Source organism: Adiantum capillus-veneris, chromosome 19, assembly GCF_014529385.1.
Source record: "Adiantum capillus-veneris isolate H3 chromosome 19, ASM1452938v2, whole genome shotgun sequence".
Lineage (NCBI taxonomy): Eukaryota > Viridiplantae > Streptophyta > Polypodiopsida > Polypodiales > Pteridaceae > Adiantum > Adiantum capillus-veneris.
In genome coordinates this window covers 95,612,234-95,624,851 of record NC_140949.1, presented here as the reverse complement: position 1 = coordinate 95,624,851, position 12,618 = coordinate 95,612,234, and positions in this window count along the sequence as shown.

The window sequence follows — 12,618 nt, the reverse complement described above, 5'->3', positions numbered from 1 at the left end:
CAACCAAAGGCTAAAGGATTGAAAGGGAGGAAGCGCCATGCATGGACGCCTTGCCCGGTTTGCCAGGATTTCTTGAAGGGAGGCAAATGCGGCTTTTCCAAAGTATGCATATCCTGTCATGCATGCTCATGCTCGAGCCTCGGCAAAGCGGCTATGGCAATAGCGAGGAAGCAAAGTGCTCCCGCATTTCATCAGAAAGATATTTCCAAGGATTGATGAAGACAGACAAGATGTTTGGCATGCTCGATTAAGAGCAAAACCTTCCCGTACTGTGCTGCCTTCACAGATTTTCGACATGATTCCAGGTAAATCTGTCTACATTTTGGCATTACTTTTTGAATTATTTATGCAATAAATTGTTTTTTATTATGGTTCGCTAACATGAAGCAAGCACGGATTGATTGTCTTTTACAAGCACGGCTTGTATTGACTCCTGTTACCATATACATGGGGTAGTGATGTGTGTGAACACACTAGGACCGCCGGGGCATTTTTTCCCTCTTTAGGAGGTTTTTTCCCCCGTGCATTGTATATACGCTCATCACTCTAGGGCTATCTATCTTTCCATTGCACACTAAGTGATATACTCTCTATTGTGTGCCTTGAGCTTCCTTCGTCTTCTCCAAGCTGTGTGTGTTTCTCTGCAACCCTAATTCCAACAATTGGTATCAGAGCAGGTCACGTCCTCCCGGGCTTAGTCGCCAGCTGCTCCAGCACACGCCTGCTCACTTTCTCCGATTTCAGTGAGCTTTGGCAAGCGTTCGCAGGTCGACAAATATTTTGGGAGGCTCATTTCGGCCTCCGTTTCCACTACGGACAGTACTGCACAGGCTATTTCGTCATTTTGTGCAAATTCTCTGTCAGTGCCGTTTTCTGCATAACAGGTGCCTTATAGTCTTCTACGGTTTGTGCTATATAGCACAAGTTGTTCCCGCTCCATTTCTCCTATTTTCGGGCAGTTTTCACATCAGGTGCAGCATTTACCATGGCTGACAACAACAACACAGATGTGTTCAAGATGTTTACTGCTGAGGACAGGTTGGATGGGGACAACTACCCTATGTGGGCTTATATGATGCAACATGTTCTTGTGTCAAAAGGTGTCTGGAACATTGTGCAGGGCATTGATGTACGTCCTGGTTCTGAAGATGTAGGCGATGTTGAGGATGTTGCAGGTCTTGCTGCAAGGATTGCAGCTGTTAGAGTTGTTTTGCCTACAGCAGAACAAGCTCGTTGGGATGTTAAGGATGCGCAGGCTCATGCATTGATTGCGTTGTCTGTGAAGCGCACCATTATTCCTCACATCCGTTCAGCAAAATCTGCAAAACAGGCTTGGGATATTCTAGCAGGTCTTTATGCAAGCCGCAATGAGGCTAAAATTGCTTTGCTGCGTAAAGAGCTAGAGTCGAAGATTATGCATGAGGAAGATGATATGGACACTTTCCTTGCTAGTGTCAAGGATATCAATGAGCAACTCATTTCTGCAGGTGAAGTCATTTCTGACAGTTCCCTTGTGCAGACTGTTCTTGATGCCTTACCAGATTCCTACCAGACTTTTGCTAGTACTTGGAGACTGATGACCCAAGGAAATCCTGAAGTTGTCAAGTTTGATGCATTATGCACATTGCTGTTGCAAGAGTCACTTTCTAGAAAAAACAGGACTAGGCAGCGTGCAGTTGAACAGGCTTTTATTGCTTCTCAAAGAAAGGGTGGTAACAGTAATGCAGCCACTTCTTATGGTTCTGCTGCGAGTGGCAAAATTTCTGTTCCTAATGCTTCTGCTGGCAGCACTTCGTCTGGCAATTCTGGTGATAAGGGCAAAAAGAAGATGCGTTGCCATTATTGTAAAGCCAATGATCACTTGATCAAGTCGTGTCCTAAGTTGAAGGCCAAAGAGGCTAAGAAGAAAGAGGGTGGTTCCACTCCAAATGCTGGTTCCATTACAAATGCAGCCATTGTTGAGTCTTCTGTGAAAGGAGATTGTGATGCTGATGTTGATGCAGAATGGGCTTTTAGCGCAGAGTGCACTTACAATCCTGCTGTCCATGATGCATGCTTGTCAGTTGCTGCAGATTCACATGTGTGGTATTTCGACAGTGGTGCTACAAAGCACATTACCTCACATCGTGAATTGTTTACCTCTCTCGAGTTTGTCCCTCATGGCAATCCAGTCACTTGTGCCAACAACGCCTCTTATCCAGTTCAGGGAGTTGGAAAGATTGTGCTCACTGCTGCTAATGGCAGCTCCTTCACACTTGTTGATGCACTTTATGTACCTGGGATCAAGCAGAATCTCTTGTCTGTATCCGCACTTGCTAGACTTGGACTTGTAGTCAGATTTGTGGATGACAGATGTACAGTTCATGATCTCAGTTTTGGTGATGAAATTGTTGCATCTAGGCTTTTGTGCCGTGGGATGTATAAGCTCACTTTGTATGAAAAGTAGGACAAAATTTTGCAAATGTTGTTGCAGATTCAAGGGCTATTTCAGATGCAAAACTTTGGCATGCACGTTTTGGTCATATGAATTTTGCCAGTTTGCTGTGTTTGCAAAAATCTGATATGGTTGCTTCTTTGCCGCCTCTTGAAGCACCTGTCAAACATGTTTGTGAAGGCTGTATTCTGGGTAAAATGCAGCGTTCTAAGTTTCCAAAGGATGGTTCAGTTAGGGCCGCATGCAGGTTGCAGCTTGTGCATAGTGATGTTTGTGGGCCCATGCAAACTCCGTCCTTGGGCAATTACCTGTACTTTGTGACTTTCATTGATGATTACTCCAAGCATGCATGGGCATTTCCGCTTAAAGCGAAGTCCGAAGTTTTTATGTGCTTCAAACTTCTGGCTATGGCTGAAAATGTCTCGAAATGTACTATGGGCACCCTCCGTTCCGATCGAGGGGGGGAGTATATGTCTCATGAATTTAATGCATTTCTGGCTAGTCGTGGGATAAAACACCAATGTACAGTGCCTTATACACCTCAGCAAAATGGTGTTGCTGAGAGGAAAAACAGGTCACTAACGGAAATGGCACGATGTATGGTCAAAAGTCAAGCTTTGCCGCATTCTTTTTGGCTTGAGGCCATCATGTGTGCCACTTATGTACTTAACAGGTGTCCTACGAAAGCTTTGCAGTCTATTACTCCATATGAAGCATGGCATGCTCGCACAAAGCACATTGAGGTGCATTACCACTATGTCAGGGAGAGGCTCTCAGCAGGAGAGATCAGCTTGGCTTATGTGCCAACACAGGACAACCTTGCAGATCTTTTCACAAAGGCATTGTCTCGTGAGAAGCTTGAAGCTTTCCGCAAAGCTTTGGGCTTACTCCCCTTTGTGGACTGATCCTGTCCTCAGGGCATGGCACTTCCCTTTACTCATGTGCCAGCTCTCGTTCACCGCATCACTCCAGGGGGGATTTGTTACCATATACATGTGGTAGTGATGTGTGTGAACACACTAGGACCGCCGGGGCATTTTTTCCCTCTTTAGGAGGTTTTTTCCCCCGTGCATTGTATATACGCCCATCACTCTAGGGCTATCTATCTTTCCATTGCACACTAAGTAATATACTCTCTATTGTGTGCCTTGAGCTTCCTTCGTCTTCTCCAAGCTGTGTGTGTTTCTCTGCAACCCTAATTCCAACAACTCCTCAAGTGATACAAGGTAGTTGAGGTATCTCCACACCCAGTAAGATATGCGCATAGTATGGTGCTCTTGGCATTCATTGTTGAAATCACCTCAATGCTTACATTGTGAAATCGACTCAAGCATGGCTTGGTACCTGCTGCATTGATCTACTGTACGGATCATCAACAAATTTTTTTTTTGGTGCCAATGGACTCTCAAGGCGATCGACACACCATGTGGCTTGACTTGATGAACGGGTACGTAGGAGTCGGCATGGCCAACTTCTTGTCACTACTTTCAGAAACCGGCAAAGATGCTAGCCACACGGCACTAACCAATTTCCACTGACAAGGTCAATTTTTGTTTACCAGGATATCTGTACGTTGAGAGCAGCATCTGTTGGCTAACTAATCCTTCCTTATGTGAAGCAAGGCTTCCATTTCTGCATTTTTCATTGAGCCTTCCCACTTTTGGCATATGCTATGAGCATAGACACTTGGAAAGGATTTGACAATATGCTTGCAAGTTGTCTCATTACGTACAAGACATACGTATATGATACAAAGGGGGTATGTGTATATACAATAACTCTCTTGCAACAATCTTTCGCAAAGCAGAAATGGCTAAGAGCTGGGTTGGAATGAGTTTTCCTTCCAAATCTCTGCACCACATGTCACCACAATGACAAGGTTAGTCAATTCCAAGTTATGTTTGTTTTTGTGAATATTTTACTTTTCATTCTGGTAAAGACCTCTCTACAGTGCCAAGCAAAGTGCTTGGGCAGCCTCCATAAGAAGCAACTATATAAAGCAAAGTGCATTGCCTGTCTTCATGGGAATTGGATCAATGATAATGGCACACATATTTGGCACTCTGTGGATATAAGCTCATAGTTTAAGCAACAACGCATTGTGATGTATCCATGTCAGTGTCATCGTGCAAGGCACGTATACCAAGGGCTCACATGGTTGAGACTGTCATTGTAACCAGGTGGCATAAATTCACCGCTTCCGAAATTACGCTTCCGCTATCACACCAGACACTTTGTCACGAAAAAACTAAGTTCTAGATTGTTTAAATTTTTGGTTGCTGTCAACGCGCAATACAAATAAATGGAGCCTAAATCTAGAACTTATTTTACAGGCAACGTGCCATATTACGTCATTTTTGTAAAGTCACGACCCCATACATGGTAAGTGGGTCAAGTTGTGGCTTGTGTTTTCTGTTTCCTCTCTCACTGAGAGCGTTATACACACAGCTTGTGGGATACTTATAGGATAATTTGCAAGTCAGGAATAAGAGGCATCAGGGCACACACTCTAGAAATTTAAGGAAAGTTCCTCAGCCCAGCATGCTCTTGTTATCTCTCTTACTTTTTTCTCTCTAAGAATAATGAAAACTTGCTAAGAAGCTTCTGATACATGTTTTTCTCGTGAGTCGGCAGACCTGAGCCAAGGTGCTCTAAATCTTAGCAAGTAAGTGGCCAAGACGCCAGTGCAATTAGTCTTCATCGGTTTCTCGATTGAACACTAATTTGTTATTGGCATAAGGGCTATGAGCAACACATGCTAAGAGCCATTGTCAGACCTACGGTAAGACCCAATGCTGGTATTTGTTGGGAGATTATTCTCCAACTTGAACAAATCCATCCCCTAAATGTTCCCATTGATGTAATGGCCAAGCAAGCATCTTGCCATTCCAGATCTTTTGGGTGTTCTATACGCACTACATGTTTTTAGTGCAACGCTCGAATTGAGTTTCTGATAATCTTAAACTCACATCAGCTGATCTCTACCACGGAGTATAGATGCAAAAATCAGCTGAGCCAGTATGGCTGTCCATAAGAGCTCGACAGTTCACTTGTGTGTGTCCCCTGCTCTCTCTATAGCACTATGGAGTATCTATGTACATACTGTTTTGGGGAAAGACATCACCCCATAGGCATTAAGGATCACAGTTTAATCTGCATTGAGGATCACAGTTGATCTCTCCCAGTTATACTTTCAAGGAAAGAATTCCGCAATCTACCATGCGGTAGCGGATGAACATACTTTTCAAGTTGATTCCAATCAATCCGTACACGATTCTAATCCAAGGGCTTGGATTGCAAAGGCGACACCCAAGGTTCCCAGTGCAATACTGTTTGTTTTTTAGGTAGGGGACGTGCTCCTCTCCATTTGAATACGGGTAAGTGAACATTATGTTCAAATCTCCAGGTACGCATCTATTGATTTGGTGTTATTCCATTTTTAGTATGCTTTGCTTGGTTTTTCAAGACGAATAAGTACGCTTGAATGTTACAGAGCCATGCCAAGGGCATGTCGGCACAAAATATTTTGGGACCCAGTGTCCAATCTATCTTTCTGCCTTATGTTGTTACGAACCTACTTGTAGGGTTCAATTTGGCACATGTTGTCACATGGGATACAACATGGTCTAGGAACTCAAGGAGTTCGGTTTAGCCAGTGTGGAGCAATGAATGAGGGTCCCTCTCACTCTTGTCACGAGTGTTTAGAGTTACCTCCACACACAAGTACATCTTGTACTTGAAGAATGTTCTTTTTTAGACATTCTTACATGAGACATATTCCACATGTGGAGGATATGAGTCTCTAGGACTGACACTGGCGCCCACTATTTCAAATACGTGTCACGACAAAGTCCTTAGGTGCTGGTCACATCTGTTTTCTAGACCATTTCTAGCACGACGTATCAAAAGAAATTTCGGTGGCCAAAAATTGTCGGATACTTAGAATGGCTTGTTAAGGTACAAGTGCTGCTAAACAACATTACAGATGGTTGTTTATACATATAGTAAATGAAAAAGTTTCATTGTCTATACATAGAAGGGATCATTGTTTCACCTTCTATTCTAGTTCAGACATTTCACCAAAGCTTGCAAAAGTTTTCAAATGAAAGTATTTAGTTCAGCACTATTTACATTCCTCTTTAATGTGTGCTAGGCGCATCACATTTTCCATAAGTATTGGCAAGGATCATTATGGATATACAGGTTCGGGTTAGTTTTTACTAAATGCATGCACACTAGGTGTTATGGGCCCTAGTGTTTAGCAAAGGCTGATTTGGAACGGCATGCATATTCCTTGGGTTGTTGCTTATGAAGCATTTGACACTCCATGTGCACTATCTCTATGAGATTACTTTGAGTCTACTAATCACCAACAGAGGTCATGGCTCAGTTTGAGTGTTTGTGGATTTTTAAGTTAACCATGACGGTTATTTCGCACATTGTTGATTCCTCAACAATGTTATACGCTATTGTGATTTCCCGTTTAGCAGTCGTCTGGGAAGACTATTTGTAAACCATGGGGGAAACACACCTCAGTACTGTCAGTATCCAAGGGGATTGACAGATTACGAAGTGTAATCTTGGGCTAAAGGATATGCAAAGTGCGTACATTAGCACCAAGCAATCAAATTCATAAGCATTTATTGCTCTTTTTGGAGTTTAATTACTATCAGTTAACGCATGTTGCGACTAGGTAGTCTCTTCATGCATAACTCAGGTTCTCAACCTTGAACACTCGTTAGGGTGGGGTTGTTAACTGATGATGAAAATTGGGACAAAGTCAAGGACTTAAACTTGGCTGATGAGTTATGTCAGCATGCTACTCTCATGGAAAGTGACCAGAGGTACTCTTTTTGGTATACCTGTGTTGTGATAAACTCGTTTACCATGCTCATGAGTCTTCTAAATGGAGTCTACACACTACGGTTGGATAGGAACCGGTACCATCAGATGGTTACAAATGGACAACAATGTAGAAAATCAAGATGTTACTCTTGGTTTCATTGAACCTCCTACTGAACCGGGTTCCGCTCCAACCGACCTGAAGAAGGTGCCACTTGGGAAAACATTAGTGTTCTTAAGAAGAAGTTTCCCACTTTTGTTTTCGAGGACAAAAACTCTTCTTTAAGGGGGGAGTAATGTCAGGACACGGGTCCGGGCCAAGGGCCAGGACGGACATGCAGTCAAGGGGGTCCTTATATTTAGAAGGCCAGGGGTCTATATAGGGCATGGCTGGGTGGAGATTAGCATGTTCAGTTCCCTAGTCCTTTCAGTGCAGTCCGTTGCAGATCCTTGCCGGGCAGGGCAGTTGGGGACAGGTGGCCCAAATGGACGTCCCACACGTAGTGATCAAGTTATGGAGCCTGTTGGTCTTTTCAGATCGGCAATCTGAGCCAGGATGCCAAGTTATTATCAGTCGAAGTTTTGTCGGGGATCGGGTTGGTGCCCATTTGACCACATGAGGAGTCGTGCCATCTGGCATTTTTTGGGCCTTGATAGAGTTTGAGAAGGTGCTATGCAGTGTATGGAGCTAGCAAAAATTGGTTTCTCATTAAATGGAGCCCGGAGCAAAAAGTTATAGCAGTTGGAAGGTCAAGTGTGGTTGCTCAAGTTTGGCTACAGATGGTTTTCTCATGTTTTTGCGGCCTCGGTTCGAGGTCTTCCTAGATTTCAGATGATGCGGGGGTTATGCGTCTTGAAGCCGAAAGCAAGGAGTTCTGGCCGGGCTTTGCGGGGCGGTAATCGGATCACCAGGCAGAAAAGGGCAGACCAAGCAAAAGGGTTGGGAAAAAAAAGAAATTGTTTGAAAGTGAGTGTGGAAATTATTGAAGGCTTGGAGGTGAGGGCTCTAGAGGCCGGCACATGGCGGGTCGCTTGAACCCACATGGGATTTTGTATTGCAGGAGTCCAAACTATTTGAGGCAGGGCATGGCCCCTAATGAAGTGTAGACGCGAGCATGGAGAGCTCTTGCTCTGAGTGGCTATGGCTGGCGTCCCTTGGGCGCTGCACATTAGCGTGATGGGCTCGTGTGCGGTGGTTTTGGCCTGCGCCGCAGTGGCACGCTGGCAGTAGCCGACAACGGTGGTTCTGTCTCGTAAAGCGACGATGGCAGGTTGTGATGATGTGGCATACCTGCAAGGGTTCAGTCCCGCGTGCCGGTTGGCTCCCCCCTTTTTGAAGCATAAAGTCAAAACCCCCCCCCCCCCCCCCCCTCTCCCCCTCACTAGCAATATCGCTAGTGCTCGGGCGGAGGGGATGTGCCCTGTAGCAAATAGCTGGCAGTGAGAGAGAGAAGGAGGCCGGGCAATGACAAGCCAAGCCAGGCGGCCTAAAGAGTGAGTTCAAAGGCGGCCTAGAGGGCAGTTCCAAGCGGACAAAAGACAAAGCGAGGTGTCCACCATGCAAGAGGATACTAAAGTGGGGTACCAAATGTGGGGAAATGATGGAAAATACTAAAGCAAGCTTCAATTGAACCACAAGCTAGGAAGCTCTCCTTTTGTTCTTTTTTGGACTTAGCCCCTTCTATAAAAGGGAAAAAACGTGAATTTTTAAGGGCTTTTTTGCCAGGAGGATTTTTTGAAGGTCTACAAGCCTATGTATTTGAGGTTTGCCATTGGAGCTGCAAATATGATTGTACTATCTCCTTGCTCAATACTACTAAGCCTTTCCCCATTTTCTTGTGTCGCTTCTCCCCATTTTCCTCCATTTCTCTCGCTCTTTGTGTGCATGTCTATGCTTGTGGAGGTGTGTGCGCCATAGCGTATAGGGTGGTGCAAAGAGGGAAGAATCGGGATGATGTGTGAGTTGGAAAGGGCGAGTTGAGTTGTCAAGGTTCATTCGTGCTAAGTGGTGTTTTTGTAGAGTAGGAGGTTGTTGTTTTGTGTGCAAAGGTGGTTCTATTAGTGCAAACTAGCCAATTTGAAGGTGTTATTCAAGAGGTTAGGGGTGTTGTGGATAATAGCTTGAGCTTTAGGGAGGCATTGTACTGTGTGTCGGGTGTGTTCTTCATTCCCCCTCTCCAACGTACATAGTGGGAATGAATGCTAAGAGATTTATTTTGTGACCTTTTAGATATACAAATATATTTTCCATAATGTATATATGCATATCTAAGTATAATAATAATCTTTCTATCTCATTCTCTTATTTATCTCAAGGGTAACAAATTCTTACTTTATCATCACTAAAGTATTATGTGAAAAAGTGTTAATAGATGCGCATTTTCCACTTGGTGAGAAAAGCATTGGTTTTTCCTTTCTACTATCCCATTATCATCTCACACTCTACCTAGATCCTATAGCTAGTGTAATTTTGAATATATATATATATATATATTCTAGTTATTTTTTATATTTTCCTTATATTTATTTTTAATAGCTACTAGGAAGGTATCAAATCTTAGTGGGATACTAGCTTGCATAATTTTCAATGATGCACCTATTCTAGTGCATTATTGCAAGGATGCTTACAAAACCTTGTCAAGGAGCAATGGCATGCTTTCATATTGCATGAGACGTCCATTAGAATCAAATAGAAGTCTAAGCTAAGGGGACCACAAGAAGACTTTTTTTGCCAGAAAGATACCATATTTTGATGAACCTTTACACATGGTTCCCAATCCGAATTGAAAAAAGTATATAAAATAGAGATTGTAGCTTATGAGCTAATGTTTTTTTCCTATTTATATTTTTTTATTTGGAGCCACGTTTGAGGAGATATTCTCAAAATGGTGGACCCCAGTCTGCCCACATCATGCAGAGACAACCCATTTCAAACTTTGTCAGTTCCTGTTTACACTGGCTCCTCTCTTTCTTATGTAACCCTTGGGAGTTCCCTTCACCTATAAAAGGGGACCAATTCTTCCTTGAAAACCATTCGTTAGAGAGTGAGAGAATTAATGCCTAATTATACTTAGCCATAAACATAAGCCTAAGCCTATACTTGCTCCTTGAGGAAGATTAGCCAACCTTATAAGCAATCTTTGGAAGATCAACTCTAATCAAAGAAGTACTTGAACTTGGTGAATTAATCAAGGCTTGAAGTCTTCCCTCTTCTTCTAGGCTCCATCAAAATGGCAAATAACTCCCGAAGGGTTTGTCAAGAAAGATGTGTTTTACTTTGAGGTTTTGTTGGTTTCTTGTTGTTTTCTTTTTCAACTCTAATTCAACTTATTTCTCTAACTTTATCTCGTTCTCTAACCAACTCTATCCATCTCTTCTTTACATTCTTTGCTAATCTATCTCTCCAACTATCTTGCTCCATAATCACCTATCTTTCTCTACATAAGCCTCTACCTCTATCTCTAGCTACCTACATACTGCATATAATGTATTAGGATATCATTGGTCACAATTATCTTTCAATAACCAATTCTCATAAATTTCAAATCCAATTCCATAAAGATTGTCAACATCAAATCATCATAAACCAAATGAAAATCCAAATCAGGGTCCATATCCAAATCATTTTCTATTACATACCCGGGTTAACAAAATCATACTAGGGCCAATGGTGCCAACCATTGTAGCATGATTTTGTGATTGGTGTCCCTTAATCAACAAATCGACACCAATAGGACGTGCTACTTAAATCGACAAATGTGCATTGATATTGTTTTAACAAGTGAACTTGTTGCTTGTTGGTGTGCTATCTAAATCAACGACCTGTATGGTTAATTGGTGTTGCCTACAAAATCAACAAATCTACACCAGGATAAACATATACACAATGCCTAAAACAAAAAATTTGTGTGTTTGTGATCTATGGACTAGACAAGGCATAAAAAACAAAACATTTACTACCTGCTTGACACCATCTTGATGTAGGTTGGACTAGTGAAGTACGTACAAAGTTTTGTCGATCATTCTTAATCATGTGAGTAGCTTTATAGTTTAATGATTAATCATGTCAAGAGTAATTTCACTCAGTGAAAATCACGATATTAGAAATGGTTGATTTTACAACTCATAAGATAATGTACCTAAGTAAAAGAGCCAAGTCTTCTAAAAGTGTCCGATAGTATTCCCCCTTATTGCAAAATAGAATATATACTAGGATGGTGTGTTATATATGGTATTTGGACCTATAGAGAGAACAATGAATTTCTAGGCTAGCTCAGATATTTGATTGTGTAACAAGTCAAGATACAAATCTGATGTCATGCTTTTAGTGTAAGAGAACTTGAGTTGTCTAAATGACTTTGCAAAAATTAAAATAAGGAGAAAACTTATCTACCCACTTCGCTTCAAATGCTTGTGTCCTTGATGATATGCATACAGTAAACTTTAAAAAAAAAGAAGTCGTCCACACTATGGTGTACATAGTTCTCTATGGATTTTGAGAAGTGAAACAAGTTAGAAAAGTAACAAAGATTGTCATCAAAATCATTTGGTTATTGTGAAAAAGATCAATAAGATTTTGCCAAAGTTATTACGTAGGTTATCTGAGGTGTGTATGTATTATTATGCGGTTATTTTGTCCAGGGTGCTCTGTTATAGAGCCTAACAAAGGTAGCTAATCAAGGGTTAAAAGTGAAAAAATGAAAGTGTAGAGGGTTGTCTTCAAAGTGCTTTACAGGCTGGTCCAAACGGCTTGTCAATTGGAGTTATACAACTCAAGTTATGGCAGTTTGAAGGAAAAAGGTGCTTTGCATATTCTTCCTAGGAAGGCATGTGCAGGTGGATGGTCAGAGCATGGGAAAGTGAATAGATTTAAAATGCTCAATTTATGGAGTTGTCGGTCTTTTCAGATTGTCAATTGTAGTTCAAATGCCCAAGATATGAGCAATCACAGTTTTGTGGGGGGCTAGTTCTGTACCACTTTGGCTGCCTCGAAAACTATGCCATCATGGGTTTTTAGAAGCTTTCCAGGGTTTGCAGAGATGCTGGGCAACATATGGAGCCTAATGGAAGTTATTGATCATTGATTGGAGCTGTGTACAAGAAGATATGCTCAGGTGAGATTGGTAGAGAATAGAGGCAACATACACAAGATTTTTTTCTCATTTTGGGATCACCAGTTTGCAATTGTGGAAGCGTTGGAACCCAAAGGGGATCTCAGGTTTTGAAGCTCAAGGTATGAATTCTCACCATGGATTTACGTCTTGAGCATCAAATCATTGATTAGATGGAAAAATTACTTTTAAGATGGCCCAAAAAGGAGATTTTTTAAAAGTTTATGTGTG